The sequence below is a fragment of the Vicia villosa genome, linkage group LG3 (genome assembly GCF_029867415.1).
Source record: "Vicia villosa cultivar HV-30 ecotype Madison, WI linkage group LG3, Vvil1.0, whole genome shotgun sequence".
Classification (NCBI taxonomy): domain Eukaryota; kingdom Viridiplantae; phylum Streptophyta; class Magnoliopsida; order Fabales; family Fabaceae; genus Vicia; species Vicia villosa.
Genome location: NC_081182.1, coordinates 3,444,307 through 3,463,501, shown reverse-complemented (window position 1 = coordinate 3,463,501; position 19,195 = coordinate 3,444,307).

The window sequence follows — 19,195 nt, the reverse complement described above, 5'->3', positions numbered from 1 at the left end:
CATATTCTTCTCAACTATCTTCTTGTTGATTTGTATTTGACTCGGCCTTTAAGGAGATATTTTATGTCTCTTTTCAGATTCTTCATGTTGTTACAATCGAACATGTTCTAATTTATGTTTTTGTAACTTTCTAAATAGTGTTGCCAATATCATTTTTATATGATTTTCTTTTTTGAAATGGTTGTCGCCTTTGGTTGCCATACTCTTGTTAATGGTTTTAGAGCCTTAAAGTTGAATTCATTGTTAGTAAAAGTTTTCCAAGAACGATTATTTGGTTTATTAAGTGAGTGAATCTCTTTTGCATATCTAGAATTTTCTCTCCCGGTAACATTCTAAACATTTAGTACTCTCGGAAAAGGGTGTTTAATCTAGATCTTTTAACTTAATTTGTTCCTTCATGTGTTGTTTCTAAGGTATCTCATATTTATTTAGCCATTTTGCAATTTGATACTCTAAAGAATCCATATCTTCCTAAGGTTGATGATCTTTGCCTTTTTATCATAGTGAATTTTGATTTTATCATCTTCATTCCATGCATCTTTATACTTAGATTGTTCTACACCGTTAACAATAGTAGTAAGTATGAAGGGTCATTCTTCAACAACATTCAAAAAATTTACACCATGAGATTTAATAAAAATTTGAATTCGTAATTTCTAAAAATCGTAACATTCATCGATGAAGAAAGGAGGTATAGTTATCTTAGAACCTTCCCCTAAGAATGGTTTAATGGAAATCCATATATCTTATATCTATGAGCAATTTATCCAACTCTTATTCTGATGCCAATTGTAAGTGTTATATGCAACCTGCGAGGAGGGGGATAAATTAGGATTGTTGAATTTTTCTCATTTCAACGCTGAATTTCTAATTATATAATTTTGTCAGAAACAATGATGTGTTTATGTAATTTGCTTAGAAATTAAGATGCATCAAATTAGTCCATATTTCATATATATATATATATATATATATATATATATATATATATATATATATATATATATATATATATATATATATATATATCTCATCTGTGAGATATTGGATCGAACTCTAGTATGGTCGAATGGTAGCTTCTTGGTTCGACAAGATTAAGCATGAAGTCGAAGGTTGTTCACATGCTTGTGTCGAAGATGCTAGGGTTGTTAGCATGTTAAATTAGGTTTTAGTGTTTAAACCCTAATTTGTTAAGTTAGCTTGTTTATTAAGTAGACTTGTGTAATGGGCCTTGTGGAAAAAGCCCATTAGTTAGTATGTTAGGTTTTATTATAAATAGCATACTAGTCTCTCATCATTGCTAAGCTGCAAATCCTAATTTAGGGTGAGAGAGGTTATTTGTTATTCTTGTAAACTTGTAATCTTGTTTTAAGAGAAAGTAAAAGAATAACAGTTATAACCAATTCTTGTGTTCTTATTCTCTTCCCTAATTCCCTATTATACTTTGTTATTGGTATCGTTTTTCACAACAAATTGGTGCGGTGAGCGTGGAGAAGATGCCTTCAACAAAGTATGAGATTGAAAAGTTCACCGGAGTGAATGATTTCGGTCTGTGGCGCTTGAAGATGAAAGCCCTACTGGTTCAGCAGGGTTGTTTGGAAGCGTTGAAGGGAGAGGCAGCCATGAATGCAGAATTGACGGCAGCGGAGAAGAAGAATATGATCGAGAAAGCACACAGCGCAATTTTGTTGAGCCTTGGTGATAAGGTTCTCCGGCAGGTATCAAAGGAGACGACGGCATCAGGGTTATGGGTGAAACTTGAAAGTTTGTATATGACCAAATCGCTGGTAAATCGACTCTACCTGAAGCAAGCTTTGTATTCATTCAAGATGATTGAAGACAAAGTATTGGCTGAGCAGTTGGATATGTTCAACAAGCTGATTCTTGATCTTGAAAATATTGATGTGAAGATCGATGATGAAGATCAAGCGCTGTTACTATTGTGCGCTTTGCCTCGATCACATGCTCACTTCAAAGAAACTCTCTTGTATGGAAGGGAGTCCCTGACGTTTGAAGAAGTTCAATCAGCCTTGTACTCTAAGGACTTGAATGAACGAAAGGAGCATAAACCTTCGACTGTTGGCGAAGGTTTGGCCGTTAAAGGAAAACTCTTACGAAAGGATGGTAAGTTCGACAAGAAGAAAGGCAAAAGCCAATCGAAGACTTATAGTGGCGAAGCATCTGGCATTCGATGCTACCATTGTAAGAAGGAGGGTCACACAAGAAAGGTGTGCCCTGAACGCTTGAAATATCATGGAGGTAAGGATAATGGCAACGCTGCCATTGTTCAAGATGATTTCGAATCATCTGATGTTCTTGTGGTTTCAAGCAGTGACTCTAAGAAGGAGTGGATTATGGATTCAGGTTGCACTTGGCACATGACTCCAAACAAAGACTTGTTCGAGGAATTATGTGATCAAGATAGTGGATCAGTATTACTGGGAAACAACAAGGCTTGCAAGATTGCAGGTGTTGGATCTGTGAGATTCAAGCTCCATGATGAGTCAATAAAGTTGTTGACTGAAGTCAGGTATGTTCCTGATTTGAAGAGAAATTTGCTTTCTCTTGGTGAATTCGACAAGAAAGGATATGTTTTCCAAGGAGAGAAAAGTATCCTAAGAGTCATGAAGGGTTCGAAGGAAGTCTTGAGAGGCGTGAAGAAACAAGGCTTGTATACCCTTGAGGCTGAAGTTGTAAGTGGTTCGACAAATGTTGCATCCACGAAACCTTTGTCGAAAACAGAAATCTGGCACATGAGATTGGGCCATGTCAGTGAAAGGGGTCTGGTCGAATTAGGGAAACAAAATCTGCTTGGTGGAGACAAAATCGAAAAGCTGAAGTTTTGTGAACCCTGTGTACTTGGAAAATCTTGCAGAGTGAAGTTCAACAAAGGCAAACAAAGAACACATGGATCCCTTGATTACATCCATGCTGATCTTTGGGGGCCTGCAAGGTGTCCATCACATTCAGGAGCAAGGTATTTTCTATCCATAGTAGATGATTATTCCAGAAAATTATGGGTATTCATCCAGAAGACTAAGGATGAAACTTTTGAGAATTTCAAAAGTTGGAAGACTCTGGTTGAAAATCAGACTGGCAGAAAGGTCAAGAGGTTGAGAACCGACAATGGCCTTGAATTTTGCAATGAGGCATTCGACAGTTTTTGTGCTGCCTCTGGTATTGCAAGGCATAGAACTACTGCAGGTACTCCACAGCAAAATGGTTTGGCTGAAAGGTTTAATCGAACTATTTTGGAGAGAGTCAGATGCATGTTGACTAGTGCAGGGTTAACAAAGGTGTTCTGGGCTGAGGCTGTTTCGACAGCAACATATCTGATAAACAGATGTCCTTCGACAGCGTTAGATATGAAGACACCTGAAGAAGTTTGGTCGGGACATCCACCAGATCTCGACAAACTGAGAGTATTTGGCTGCGTAGCCTATGCTCACATTAGGCAAGACAAGGTCGAACCTAGAGCTCTGAAATGCATGTTCATGGGATACCCTGAAGGAGTCAAAGCTTATAGGCTATGGTGCCTAGAGCCAGGTCACAGGAGGTGTATCACCAGTCGAGATGTAGTTTTCAATGAAGCTGAAATGGCTTTTAAGAAAACTAATGATGTTGGTCGAAGTACAGAAACATCTGACGAAGAGCTGGAACAGGTAGAGATTCCTGTTGAGGTGGAGCATGTTGATGCTGAATTGCATATCCCAGATGAAGTCGAAGAAGAAGCAGAAGATGCTGAAGTTGAGGAAACTGACGATGACTACCTATTGTCGAGAGATAGGTCGAGAAGAGTCATCAAGCCACCTCAAAGACTTGGATATGCAGATCTTATAGCTTATGCCTTAATCTCTGCAAGTGAGGTTCTAGACGAAGAACCTAGAGACTATAAGGAAGTTATGAGGAGTCAAAATAAGACTGAATGGCTGAAGGCCATGGATGATGAGATGAAATCTCTTCATGATAATCATACTTGGGAACTGATCAAGAAACCTGATGGGGCAAGGTTAGTCAGCTGTAAATGGATTTTCAAAGTTAAGGAAGGAATTGAAGGAGTGACGTCGAAAAGATACAAGGCAAGGTTAGTTGCAAGGGGTTTCACTCAGAAAGAAGGTGTCGACTTCAATGATGTGTTTTCTCCTATTGTGAAGCATAGGTCCATTCGAATGTTGCTTGCCATGGTGGCACAGTTCGATCTTGAACTGGAACAGATGGATGTGAAGACTGCGTTCTTGTATGGTGATCTAGATGAAACGATCCTGATGAGGCAACCTGAAGGGTATGTCGAAAAAGGGAAGGAAAATTATGTGTGCAAGTTAAAGAGATCTTTGTATGGGCTGAAACAATCTCCTCGACAGTGGAATAAGAGATTCGACAAGTTCATGGCACGCATAAGTTTCATTAGAAGTCAGTTCGACCACTGCGTTTACTTCAGATTTCGACCTGGTAATTCATTTGTTATTTTGTTGCTTTATGTGGATGATATTCTCATAGCAAGCAACAGTGTTGAAGATGTGATGAGGGTGAAGGCTGAACTCAATAAGGAGTTCGATATGAAGGATCTGGGAGCTGCTTCCAGGATTCTTGGAATTGACATTCGGAGAAATAGAAAGAAGTCGAAGATATGCTTATCTCAAGAGGCATATCTACGGAAGATTCTTGAAAAGTTTGGTATGTCGAATTCGAAGCCAGTTGTGACTCCAACAAACCCTCAATTCAAGCTGAGTATTGATCAGTGTCCCAGTACTGATGTCGAAAGAGTCTATATGAATAGCATCCCATATGCTAATATAGTCGGCTCTTTGATGTATGCTATGGTCTGTACTAGACCCGACATAGCTTACGCAGTCAGTCTTGTAAGCAGGTACATGGCGAATCCTGGAAAGGCTCACTGGCAAGCATTGAAGTGGATTTTAAGGTACATAAATGGGTATCTGAATAGAGTCCTAATTTATGGTGGAGCCTTGGGTGAAGATAGTAAAGCAGTAATAGAAGGATATGTCGACTCTGATTATGCAGGTTGTATGGATTCCAGAAAATCTATTTCTGGATATGTTTTCACTATGTTTGGCACTGCAATTAGTTGGAAAGCAACACTTCAGAAGGTTGTTGCTCTATCAACCACTGAAGCGGAGTATATTGCCCTAACTGAAGCTGTGAAAGAAGCATTGTGGCTTGAAGGTTTTGCGAAGGAGTTGAAACTTCAAGGTCGAGGTATCACTGTTAAATGTGATAGTCAAAGTGCAATACACCTGTCGAAGAATTCAGCCTATCATGAGCGAACTAAGCACATTGATGTGAGGCTGCATTTCGTCAGAGGAGTAATCGAGCGTGGAGAAGTCCAAGTGCTGAAGGTTTCGACTGAAGACAATGCTGCTGATATGATCACCAAGACATTGCCGAGTTGCAAGTTTTTCCACTGTATGCAGTTGATAAAGCTGCATGAAGAAAGCTAGTTTGTCACCTTGACGTTGTAGAGTTAGGTCCAAGGTGGAGATTTGTGAGATATTGGATCGAACTCTAGTATGGTCGAATGGTAGCTTCTTGGTTCGACAAGATTAAGCATGAAGTCGAAGGTTGTTCACATGCTTGTGTCGAAGATGCTAGGGTTGTTAGCATGTTAAATTAGGTTTTAGTGTTTAAACCCTAATTTGTTAAGTTAGCTTGTTTATTAAGTAGACTTGTGTAATGGGCCTTGTGGAAAAAGCCCATTAGTTAGTATGTTAGGTTTTATTATAAATAGCATACTAGTCTCTCATCATTGCTAAGCTGCAAATCCTAATTTAGGGTGAGAGAGGTTATTTGTTATTCTTGTAAACTTGTAATCTTGTTTTAAGAGAAAGTAAAAGAATAACAGTTATAACCAATTCTTGTGTTCTTATTCTCTTCCCTAATTCCCTATTATACTTTGTTATTGGTATCGTTTTTCACAACATCATCTTTATATTTTTCTAAACTTTTTTCTTACCTTTTCGTTAACTTTGTTTTTATCTTCACTTTATTATTTATTTATTATATTGTTATTCTGTTTTTATTGAGTTTTAATAATTTATTTAATTGTTTAATTTATTTATTTTTATTTGTATAAAATTATTTATTATTGTACTTTATAAAAAAAATATTATGATTTAAATTTTAAAGTCATTTTTTAATAATAAGAAATTTTTGTAAGATTGTAAGAAACCCTAGTGATTTGTGGTGGATAAAGTTATTAAAATTTCTTTGTATTAGAGAGCACGGATAAATTATATGAAAAAATATTTAATTATTTGACGAAATTTATATCGGTAAGATTTTCAATCATCTTTTATTGGTGAAATATGTTCACCCGCACGATAATAGTCTATTTTAAATGGTTAATATGTGACCCACGATAGTCTTTGGAGTAGAGAGTGCGGATAAAGTATATAAAAAATATTTAATTATTTGACTAAATTTATGTCGGTAATATTTTCAATCATCTTTTTATAGGTGAAATATGTTCACTTGCACTACAATAGTATATTTTAAATGGTTAATATGTGACAAGCAATAAAAAGTGCGAATTTATAAAAAACAAAATGTTCCATTTATTGATTATATATTATGGTATGAAGAATACCTTTCTCGGCCTTTTGGCTAAGATAAAGGGTAAGAAAACTCTTTTTGAGATTACATGGATTAGAATTGGGGTTGATTTATCACAGTGGTTCGTTGCAATCATTTACGGAATCAATTCGAATATATACTTCAAAAGAAAATTTAAAATTCAACTTTTTTTACAGGTCTCTGGAATAATAAACTAAAGTCTTTATTATTCCTCGGTTAAAACAATTTCTTCAATATTTAAAACAACTTCTTCAATATTTATTATTCAAGAAAACAGTAAATAATGTCAATTTATAGGTGAAAGTTCTCCATCACCATGACTAACTAACAATTATATAAGTGCAAAATAAATTTAATTAAAAAATAAATAAATACTCATTAGATTCATATAACTGTTATACTATAATAATTTTCCGATGATAGGACATATTAATCATAATTTTGTTTAATATACCTCAATAATACATATAACTGTTATGTTAAATATATATTAAATAAATATCTTTTTCACTTAAACATTAATTAAATATTTTAAAATATGAGATAAATCTGAGCCATTAATTCAAATTCAATGGTTACTATTAAAAGTTCTCAGTTCTCATTATAGCCAAAGTTATCATTTGATACGTCATATATATATATATATATATATATATATATATATATATATATATATATATATATATATATATATATATATATATATATATATATAGAGAGAGAGAGAGGGACGTATCAAATGAGAACTTTGGTTATTATAAGAACTGAGAACTTTTAATAATAACCGTACGATTTAAAATCAATGCCTCAGATTTCACTCAAATTTTAACAGACAATAATTAATAGGTAGATTCTTATTTAAATACATATCACATAAATGCATATCCGAGCATTGATTTTAAATCGTACGGTTGTTATTAAAAGTTCTCATTCCTATAATAACCAAAGTTCTCATTTGATACGTCGATATATATATATATATATATATATATATATATATATATATATATATATATATATATATATATATATATATATATATATATATATATATATATATATATATATATATATATATATATATATATATATATATATATATATATATATATATATATATATATATATATATATCATCAAATAAGGTATAAGTTATTAATGTATTTAATTTGATTATATAATTTCTATGTTTTTTCTTTGTTAATAAAATTTCTAAGTTACTAGATGTATTTTTTTTATTTTGATTATCTGTCATAAATTTGATTAAACATTGGTGTTTTGGTTTTTCAAAAAAGTGGTTGTCTTTTTTTTTTTTCAAATTGATTTTTTAAATAATTTTTTATAAAATATTATTTTTGTCAAAATATTTAAATTTCAAAATTGTTTATAAAACTTTAATGAAAATATTTGAATCTAAAACTTTAGAATTTTAATTTAAAATAGATTTGAGGATTTTGGATTTTTAAAATTTTAAATGTTTATGATTTTTGAATTATAATTTTTGTAATATTAAGAATATGAACAACTTAAAAAAAATCTTATAATTTTATATCATTATTATTGACAATAATAATAAGTTAAGATTTTACGACTAAAGAGATAATTGTTGGTTGTTTTAATAAAAAATTAATAGAAGGACATCTAAATTTGGTAGGATAATTTAAAATTTAGAAAGAACACAAGGTATTTGTATAATACTATCGTATAAATAGAAGACATATATGTGTTAAAGTGTGTTCTTAAGTTGAATACTATATGATAATAAATGTCTAAACACCTGTTCATTAAAATGAACCACTCATATTATTCCTAGAACTCACTACAAATGTATAAGCATGTAAAATTTAGTAACAATACAATTATTTCTTCATTCTTATGATATACTATAGATAACATGGTAAAAGTGTGTTATGGTAATGAATAAAATATGATATTAAATCTCTCATATCTCATTAATCAAATTGAACATCTCATATTAATAGAATGAACTAAGAATGTAAAATTTAAGGATATCACATTCAATTTTTGCATTTCTAGAAGCAGTGTTAAACATATGTTTTTAAAATAGATAAAATATTGATACTACATATCATAAATCATCGTGAAGGAGTCATATTAATTTTATGACTATTTCTTACTAAAGATTTCATAAAGATTAAAAAGAATTAGATTTAACAATGTGATAAATTTTAAATTGATTAATTAAATTTAATCATTTTTATAACAATATTCTATGGCAAAAAAAGTTAATGATTGCTGCGTCTAATATAAAGTAAATGATTTTTATTACAATAAAAAATTATCGAAGAGATCAAATCTTGAAAGATTATGAGTTTATAAATTTTAAAAAAAAATATAAGTAGTTTAGATAAGTTTAAAAGATATTTGAAAATAAAATAATATAACATATTACTATCAATGAAATATTTAATATGAAATGTATATTTATAAATTTATTAGTTTCAAAACAAATATTTCAAAATTAGAAGCGCTTGAACAAACAAAATACTAGTATTACATATCAAATAAATACATAAATATCTAAAAATAATCCGCATTAATACAACAAAATTAAAGAATTCGCATATGGTGATTATTATTCAAAACTCTATAAAATTTACCTTCAATAGAATAGTAATGCTCGACTGAATAACAACTACTTTTCCTCCACACAAAAGACTCATACACCTCCTCCTTAAGTTTTATTATATTTAACAATAGAAGTAATTATTCCTATTTCCTTAGTTCCTCTTCTGACAAGCTATTTGGATTCAATAATAAAGACCAACACCATGTATTATTCCTCATTCACCATTCTGAACGACTTTAGAGAAGATGTATAAGTGGACTTTACAAAGCTTTTCAAATCTGATACACCATCGTCTATTCATTTATGTTTTCAAAAGTTAATGTTCTTACTGTTTCTCAACTTACAAGCAATACATATAGAAAATCAATTTGGAGCTGATCAATAAACGATCCTACTGCATGCACAAGTTGATTGAGTGATCACCTAGCCTTTACTTTAGTGAATTGGCGAGCATGTGACAAAATTTGAACATAACTAAAACTTGGGGAGATTTTCTTTACCTTATCTATTTTAAAGTTTGTGAATTAAATCACTTTTGAGCATAACCATGGAATTTTTTGTTGGGTGAGAAAATGGAGTACAAGAACAGTCTAGAGGGGATGAGTAGATCCTTATCAACCATTTCAATTGATTTTTAAAAAATAAAATATTAGAGGTTTTTCAAAATGCGCATAAGTCTTAAAAAAAAAAGAGATCTTATACTTTTATTAGAAGTAAGCACGTTTACAAATACACAAAAACTGCACACAATGACTAATTGATAATTTTAGATTACGCGAGGTGTGTCATGTACAATGATTCAATTATTATTGGATTCTAACACCACTAGTTTTCATATTTCAATCAACACTAAAGCTCAATTAGGTACCAAGTCTAACAACATCTAACCTTACGTAATAAATTGCTACGGATAGAAATAAACGATAAACTACGCTAAGAAACAGTAACCTAAGAATGTAATATTTTACGAAAATTAAAATGCAAGAGTCTGTGTATGTGTGTGTGTGTGTGCGTGAGAGAGAGAGAGAGGGTGAGAGAGTGAGATTACATCAGGATGTATAGTGGTTCAGATCTTTCATCCTCGCAGGAGCCTACTCCACTTTTCAATGGTTTTCCATTGTAATTTTTTCTTCCACTATGTTTTGACAAATATTATTCGAGTTCATACAATCACCAATCCACAATAATACTAAGAAAAATAAATCTCCTTTATGGATCTTGACTTGTTTACAGCCTTTATGTCAAACTCTCTGTGAAATTTTCACTTGATTCTCACTTATTGAATCTTCCAAACCTCACGAATCTGCTCCAAGTCTTTGTGTGTGGAAATCACCCATGATCCCACCAATTTCTTAAGTGATGAGCTTTCCAAAGATTGAGAAAAAGTCATACACTTCCTTAGGCTTCCATAAAGAACTACCAAGGTCAACTGGAGAGAAGAACATCATTCTTTTCATTGGAATTTGTCAGTACCAATAAGAACAACCACAATCTTGCAAGCTTCCTGAAAAATCTTAACAAACTCTTCAAGAACGGTTAGTTTTAAGACACATCTCCCTCAATATTTACAAATCTCCATAATTAATATCTGAATCTAAATAAGAGGTTGAAGATGAAAAAAATTATGCTTGCAAGAGATTTTGAGTTTTCAAAAGTTGATGTTGTTGATTCTCACAAAATCACTTTGAAAAATGTTTTCAGTTATGTGAGTTTGCTTCAAATGAGATGACAAAAATAATTTATATGTGCTTAAGAAAAATCATAAAAATGGATGGAAAAGTTAGTTAGATTCTAGTCAGGAATATTTCATGATTTGAGTCAAATTAGCTAGTAGAGTGAAACAATATCTCAAAAATAAATGCTACTTATTTTCCCGCGATTCAAGTCACACTGTAAGTTGATTCGAGTCATGATAGCCCATGATTTAAGTCATGTACAAAGCTTGATTTGAATCAAATTGGACAGAGCCAAACAAGAAAAAGTGAAAGAGTACGTGATTCTAGTCATGTAGAAAGTGTGATTCAAATCAAACTGGGCAGGTGTGTGATTCGAATCAGTGTAACTTGTGACTCGAGTCACAGTGTTGCATGATTCGAATCATGTGTAAACTGGGATTTGAATCATAGACACCAAAAAGGTTCGTGTATCCTCTCTTTGATTTGATTCAAGTCATAGATTATGGGTGACTCAAGTCACACACAATTAATCTCAATTTTTCAAGTTTTTAAAAATAGTTTGAGATTTCACTTCTCACATAACTTGAACCAATATCACATACGGTTCTTGTTTCATTAATTCAAGAAGTTGACTTAAAACATCATGATCAAACTCAAATACAACCAATTGAATTATGCATGCTAAAAACGAATCAATTCAAAATTCAATGACAAGATATGCAATTGATGAGGAGACTCAATAAACAAAGATAAACGTAATGAAAGCTTAGAAGAAAAGTAAAAAAACCTTATTGGGGTTCTCCCCATGAATATTTTAGGAACATGCAACTTCGTTTTTACGATAAAAAAACATCAAATTTAAGGTTATCTATGGTACGTCAGGTTGTTATAATACTATCATTTCTCATTTTATAAGTTTGTTCTTTAGGTGCAAATAATAGTTCAGGTTTGAGATTGTAATGACACTCGGTCATACTACGTTTTTAAAGAAATTTTTCTAGTGTTTTAATTCTACTTTTAGTTAACTTTGCATGAAACAGATGAAAGTGGAACAAGATTCAAGACATTGATGATACATTCTATTCAATTAACAATCTCACTAACCAAAAAAATTATAAAAAAATTTCAGGGTGAAAGTTACAGTGAGAAGAAGTTTAGTGATTCTTAAACACATAAAATGAAGAAATCAGTCATTTATCATTGCATTTTATAAAGCCAAAAGACATGGTTAGCTACTGGACTTATTGTGTCTCACTTCACGCTAAATGCAACATGTTTCGAGTTTTAATGTGTCTATCACATCAACTTAATTCTGGGAACGTGGCGCATCTAATGGAACTTGCGGTGCGATTGGTGCTAATTATATTTTAAACCATTTTGTAGTATTTTGATCATATTCAGAGCTGCATGAATATAAGTATGATAAATTTTATATTTAAATTAAGGCTAACATCAAGAGGTACAACTTTCAAGAAAACATCAACAAAGGTTAAAAATGGAAATCAAACTCATGAATATTATCTCATGCACTGTGTTGGCGATTTTTGACACAGGTTAAAATCCAACCAAAAGAAATAAGTTCAAAGGGTTCACCTTTGGAAGGAAATTACGTGAGTCGGCCATTGTCCAGTCGACCAAAAAAGATTACATCAAATGTTCAATTGGGCCTGGAAATGCCCAAAAGCCCAAAATCAAATAAGCAGTCTAAATCGTGAGAGTAAGGGTTTTTGGAGGGAAAATAAATACGAATGGAGGACGTGGGGCTTCATGGGGGAAGTTAGAAATAAGAATGTGGAGGACCAGCAGGATAAAAACCACCATGATGTAGTTACTTTTCTGTATTATAAATAAAGAGCTTTGTACGTAGTTTAAGGGGTTCAAACCTCCAAACACCTATACGCTAAACACTTAGAGTACCCAAGCGAATGAGCGAAATGAGTCAAGCAAGGCCTATGTACATCTGAATCACCTACTTTTATGCAAATTTTAATTTTATTTCATTTACATTCAAGCTTTGTTATTACGTTTAACTTTTCGTTTGATCTTTCACAATCAAAAACACCAATTTCGATGTTGAATTGTTTGACGCCGTCTCAAATACCTTCTTTTCAAACAACAATATCGTGTTTGTGCTGATCTTCTGATACAGGATGTCCTAACATCAATCAAAACATATGGTTTTTCGTGTAAGCTTACACTCAGTTGTAATAAGAGATCAAAATGTTATGACATCTTGCTTAACATCCTCCAAGCATCATGTTTTAGCAAAATTCTAACAACCCCAAAAATACAAGGAGCTAACATTTATAAATATTATTATTTGACGATAATTTTTAGTACACTTGTAAAATGAATCCATCAAAAATCATGCAACACCCGAGGTCATTGGATATTGAAATACAATAAAACAACTAAGATTGTAAAAATAGGGTTGTCGTCAGGAACGAATTTTGGATTTTATGAAACGGGGCCGAAAAAATAAAATAGTAAATAATAACTAAATTATTCTAGTTAGATATATTCAATAACAAATAATTAAATACATCATATTATCATATTATGTATCTAAGTTGTGTACGAAATTCTTTCATAGCATAAAATTTATCAATAGTTATGCGCCAAATGACACTATTGAAGAGTTACTAACTTGAAAAGCCTCATCCCCTTTCTTTTAAAATAAAAATCAATAGTAGATGATTTTTTTACTATGCTCGTGATAGCAATATTATTAATTTATTATTAATAATAATACAAAGTTGAAATTAAAATAAATGTTTAATACATGTTTTAGTCATTTAATTTGATTTAATGTTTCACTTTAGCCTCTTAACTAAAAAATGTTACAAGTTAGTCCCTTAACTTCACCTTTTTTTACCCTATTTGGTCCCTTCAGTCAATTTCTGGCAAAACAATGTTAAGTTCTGGTGTCGTGGAAACAATAAGGCTCAAGATCCAAATGTGACTCAGCATTTGTACAATAAGGTTTCCACTTAATGTAGCCTTATTGTGACCATCTGTGTGGCGTATACTCAAGTGGAAACCTTACTTTATAGCACAAATACTTAGTCATATTTGGACATTGAGTCTTCTTGTACACCCACGTCATCAGAACTTAAAGTTTTTTCCATAAATTTACGGAATGGGAAAAATAAGATAACTGAAGTAAAGGGACTAACTTGTAACGTTTTTTAGTTAAGAGACTAAAGCAGAACATTAAATTAAGTTAGGTTTTTAACAAAAACATTTTCATTTTTTCATCATCAACAATCATTTCTCTCATCAAAAATACATATAGTTTTTTCCACTTTTCACAATGAAAAATGCATATACCAATTCCAATAATGCACCCACACACAATACAAACACTTTAACTCCTCCTTGCAATTCCATAAACAACACAGTGCAAACCACTGTTTCTCGCAACTACCAACAAGACATGCTCGATCCCTATTTCATGCACCCTAAACGACAATGTTAGATTTGCTATCGTCACACCCAACCTCAATAATTTCATTTATTACTCTTGGTCATGTTCAGTGTTTCTAGCAATACACTCACAGAACAAGTTAGGTTTTCTTGATGGAACTTTAGTTCGCCCTACTTAAACAACTCGCCTTTCTCTTTATTGGGATAGATATACACCACAATTCATGGTTCACAAATTCTATTGAAAATGAAATTTCTTAAAGCATATTATGGATGGATACTGCTCACGAGATATGGAATGAACTTCGTGACAAATATCACCAAGGGGATGTTTTTCGAATTTGAGACTTGCAAGAAGAAATTTTGAGTATTGGACAACGGGTCAATCCATCACCTAGTACTCCACAATTTTAAATAAACTTTGGCAAAAACTATATAACTTGCGCCCCCTTCCTACTTGTTCTTATGCTCCTAAATGTTCTTGCATTCTCATCACTACTATCAAATCCTTTAAAAAAATGAAATATGTTATCTATTTTCTTAAGGGTCTTAATGAACAATATGATTAAATCAGATCAAATATTATGTTGATGAGTCCGCTCCCTCCTTTCAACAAGGCCTTCTCCATGTTGTAAACTCGGTTTTTTGGCAACAAACTGACTCCTTGCTATTTTTTGTTTTTTTGATTTTTTTTTTGCAAGAGTCGCCACCGACTTTTATTTTATCCAAAAAAGGAAAGGCATAAAAGAACAGGAAAGACCTTTTGACAAATTTTGGGTTCGGGGGGTTGGTTATACAAAGGGAAGGTTTTAAGCACCCTTTGTATCCATGGTTATCCATGGGCTCTTAATTGCTTAGCTCACTTTTTTAAATGCTTTGTTGATTTGAAAATAGAAGAAGTGAAGATGGACAATAGGTCACATAGGTCTCTGAAGAGTTTCACCGGGAATAATGCCCTTCAAATACCAGATGAAAGTTTTGAAAATAGATGAGAAGTTTTGAAAATACGTTGTTTGAAAATGAAAGTGTTTGAGCAAGCAATTAGGAGTTACCTACTCTCAATTTATAAGATCTTTCCTATGCACTTAATACTTTTCTTAAATGATGGTATGATTAAAAAAAAGTAATAAGAGGGAAAACCATAGAGGTGCAAGTGTGCAAAGTGCTTTTTTTTTGAAAGTTTTATCTTGATTATTAATGTTTTAGCTCAAAGGTAAAAATATGGTCCAAGTGGACAAAAGGAAGATGACGGAAACATAAACAATGCGTCCAAATGGACAAAGAAAAAATAGCGAAAGCATAAATAATATGTCCAAATGGACAAAGAGAAAATAGCGGAAACATAAATAATATGTCCAAATGGACAAAGAGAAAATAGCGGAAACATAAATAATATGTCCAAATGGACAAAGAGAAAATAGCAGAAACATAAATAATATGTCCAAATGGACAAAGAAAAAATAGCAGAAATATAAATAATATGTCCAAATGGACAAAGAAAAAAATAGCAGAAATATAAATAATATGTCCAAATGGACAAAGAAAAAATAGTAGAAATATAAATAATATGTCCAAATGGACAAAGAAAAAATAGCGGAAATATAAATAATATGTCCAAATGGACAAAGAAAAAATAGCAGAAATATAAATAATATGTCCAAATGGACAAAGAAAAAAATGACAGAAACATAAATAATATGTCCAAATGGACAAAGAAAAAATGACAGAAACATAAATAATATGTCCAAATGGACAAAGAAAAAATGACAGAAGCATAAATAATATGTCCAAATGGACAAAGAAAAAATGACAGAAACATAAATAATATGTCCAAATGGACAAAGAAAAAATGACAGAAACATAAATATGATGAATTATAAAATAAAGTATAAAGCAAGAAATATAAAGAACAATATAATAAAATGCGGAATTTAAAGTTAATTGTTAGTATGTTAGCACGAGAATCATCTTGAAGCTAGTCAAGTATATCCACGATGTTAGTGAAGATCGATGGTGAGTGAATGATGATCTCGGATTTAAAATTAATGAAAATTTATCAGAAGCTTGATAGAATCATAGCGACTACACGATAAATTTCCAAAAGTCTTAAAACAACTGCATACAATCTCTGCCATATTTGATCTTTTATTCTGATTCGGGACAAAGGAAAAAGATAAGAAACAATATCAAATAATATACAAAAATAAATATAAAACAAATTAAACTTAATTCATTCTTTTTGTGATTTTTTTTTGGAATTAATTTTAAGTTAATTAACAAGCTAATTAAACAAATAATTATACAAATAATTAAACTTAACAAGAAAAATATTATTTTATATGTCAAAAATTAGATTATAAAAAAAATATAAACCTAAATCTAAAAGGAAAATATTTTTGGAGTTTTTTGATTGGTTAAAAATAATTAAAAAGCAATATTTACATAATTACTAATTAATTAAGCAATATAAATTAATTATGAAAAGAAATAAAATATTTTTATGTTAAAAATTAAATAAACATTTTATCAACTTAAAACTAAAATTAAAACATTTTTTTTTGAGAAATTGAAAATATGCATAAATATGGAGTTTTTAATTCATGAACTCCTAACACTACTACATATTAAAAATTACATTGTACTTACTCTATGATGTTCCAAGAGTGGAAAAGAGTGATTGAAATTGATTGAAAGTGGCTATTTGAATGAGCCTTGATTTTTACAAGTTTATTGAAACTTTTGGAAAATATAAAACTTATGCTATGGCTTTGGTGTTTGTTGTTGTGCTCTCCTCTTGTTTCTCCCTTTCTTTTCTCCTTTTGAATGAAGAAAATGAAGTTCTATTTATAGGCAAAGAGTTTGATCTTGGAAGCCTTGCAAGTGGAAATTGTCATGATTGATTTTGTGGAAAAAATATGATAATGGAATATTTTCAATGAGTGTATTTCTTAACCATGGTTAAAACACTCAAGTATTATTCTCTTCAATCTTGCAATAATATATTTAAGCATCTTGAATTGGTCTTGATTGGCAACCATAAGCATCTTTGATAATATCTTTGAATTATCTCACTTTAATTAAACTTTAAATGAATAAAATTTAATTAAAATGAAATAAAAATGTCATGAATCATGGATGGGTCGTGGATGCCCTTTAAACATATGAGAATCAAGATTGAATCACAAAAGAATTGGCCTTTTTGAAAAAAAATCAAATTTTGGTCATTACTTGTTTCATGCATTTTTCCAAAAAAGGTCAACTTCATCAAGGCATATCTCCCTCAATTTTGATCCTATGAAAGTGTTCTTTAACTTTTTGGAAAGCCCAAGATGTCCTCTACAAGCCACTTTGGAAGCGTTTTTGCATTTGGAGAAGTTATCTTGATGATATGGGCTTTGAGAAAAACTGCTTTTTTGTTGACTTTGAAAATGACCTGTAATGTTTTGGCTTATATCTCTTAGGCGGAAGCATTTCTTGACCTTGGTCCCAACATCAAAGTTGTAGAGAATTGAATTTCCTTGAGAATGAGCTTTGGTTGGAATTTTTCTGATAAATTATGAGAGAGTTATGGTCGGTCAAAGTTCAGTTGACTTTTAGGTAAAAAACTCTAATTTTGCAATTTTGAGTTTTGTCGATTTCTGAACTTTTCTTGATGAATTATGATCAACCATTGATCACATGATGAATCTTTTGACAAAATATGTATGTTGACAAAAAATTGCATTTTTGACTGTCTGTTGACTTTTTGGTCAAACTGGTCGTCTGTTGACTGTTTGAGCTGTTGACTGTGCGTCTGAGCGAATCGAAGTTTGAAAATTTGTCTGGTGGTATTTTGAGACATATGGAGATCCATGAAATCCATTTGAGGTCTCAAAAACTCGTTCTCCTGAAAAAAAACAAAAACCCTAGTTAGGGACTGTTTGTGTAGGAGACAGTTAGGCGTACCTGATTTTTGTGCAGTGTTGAGTCTCTGTTGACCACGTGATTATCAGAAGACTTCTAGAACAAAATCTTGGAAATTTGAAGTGCGAAAAATTGATTTGACTGATGGTACAAACACGGAGAATTGCGCTGATAGCGGGTTTGACTGGTAACTAGCTGTCCGGGTATTAACGTAACAGTTAAAGTGAAAATTCAACAGTTAAAGTTAATTTTTTTTTGTTTTTGTTGTGTTAATGGTGAAAAATTTATTTACCTGAGCTGTTAGAAAAACACAAACATAATAAATAAATAAAATATACTGTACGCGAACGAAAATACCGATAATAACCTTGAAAAAAAAATATTTAATGCACAGAAAAATAAATATTTAACACACATAATATTATCTTGATAATTAAACTACCGTACGACAGATAGTACAACATTTAATACTAACAGTACAAATATTACATAATATAATGAACAGTACGACAAATAAAATAAACGGTACACTATTTGAAAGTGACAGATACAACAAACTTTAAAAATGACGATTAATAATCCATGCTATGAACAACAGAAAATAGATGATCGGAAGTGTAACCATCGCAGGTCCGCATTTTTCAGGACTATGCAGACAGAAGAAGGACATGATCACCGTAAAAATAGTGATGACTATAAGAAAAAGTGTATCCATCCATTTTGCCATTTTTGCCGAGGAAGAAGAGAAAATAATTATGAGATACAAGTTTGAGAAATTTGGGAGATGAGTGAAATTTGATGTGAGAATTTATGGAAAAGATGAGGAGTATTTATAGAGTGAAAAGAGAGAGATAGAGACGTTGGGAGTGGAGTGTACCGTTTGAATAGTAGTAGGATTTGAAAAAAAAAAAGTATGGTAGGTTTTGAAAAGAAAAAGGGTATAGAATAAAGCTAGGATTTGATTTTGAAAAAAAAGATTTGAAAAGAAAGAAAGAGATTTTTAAAAAAT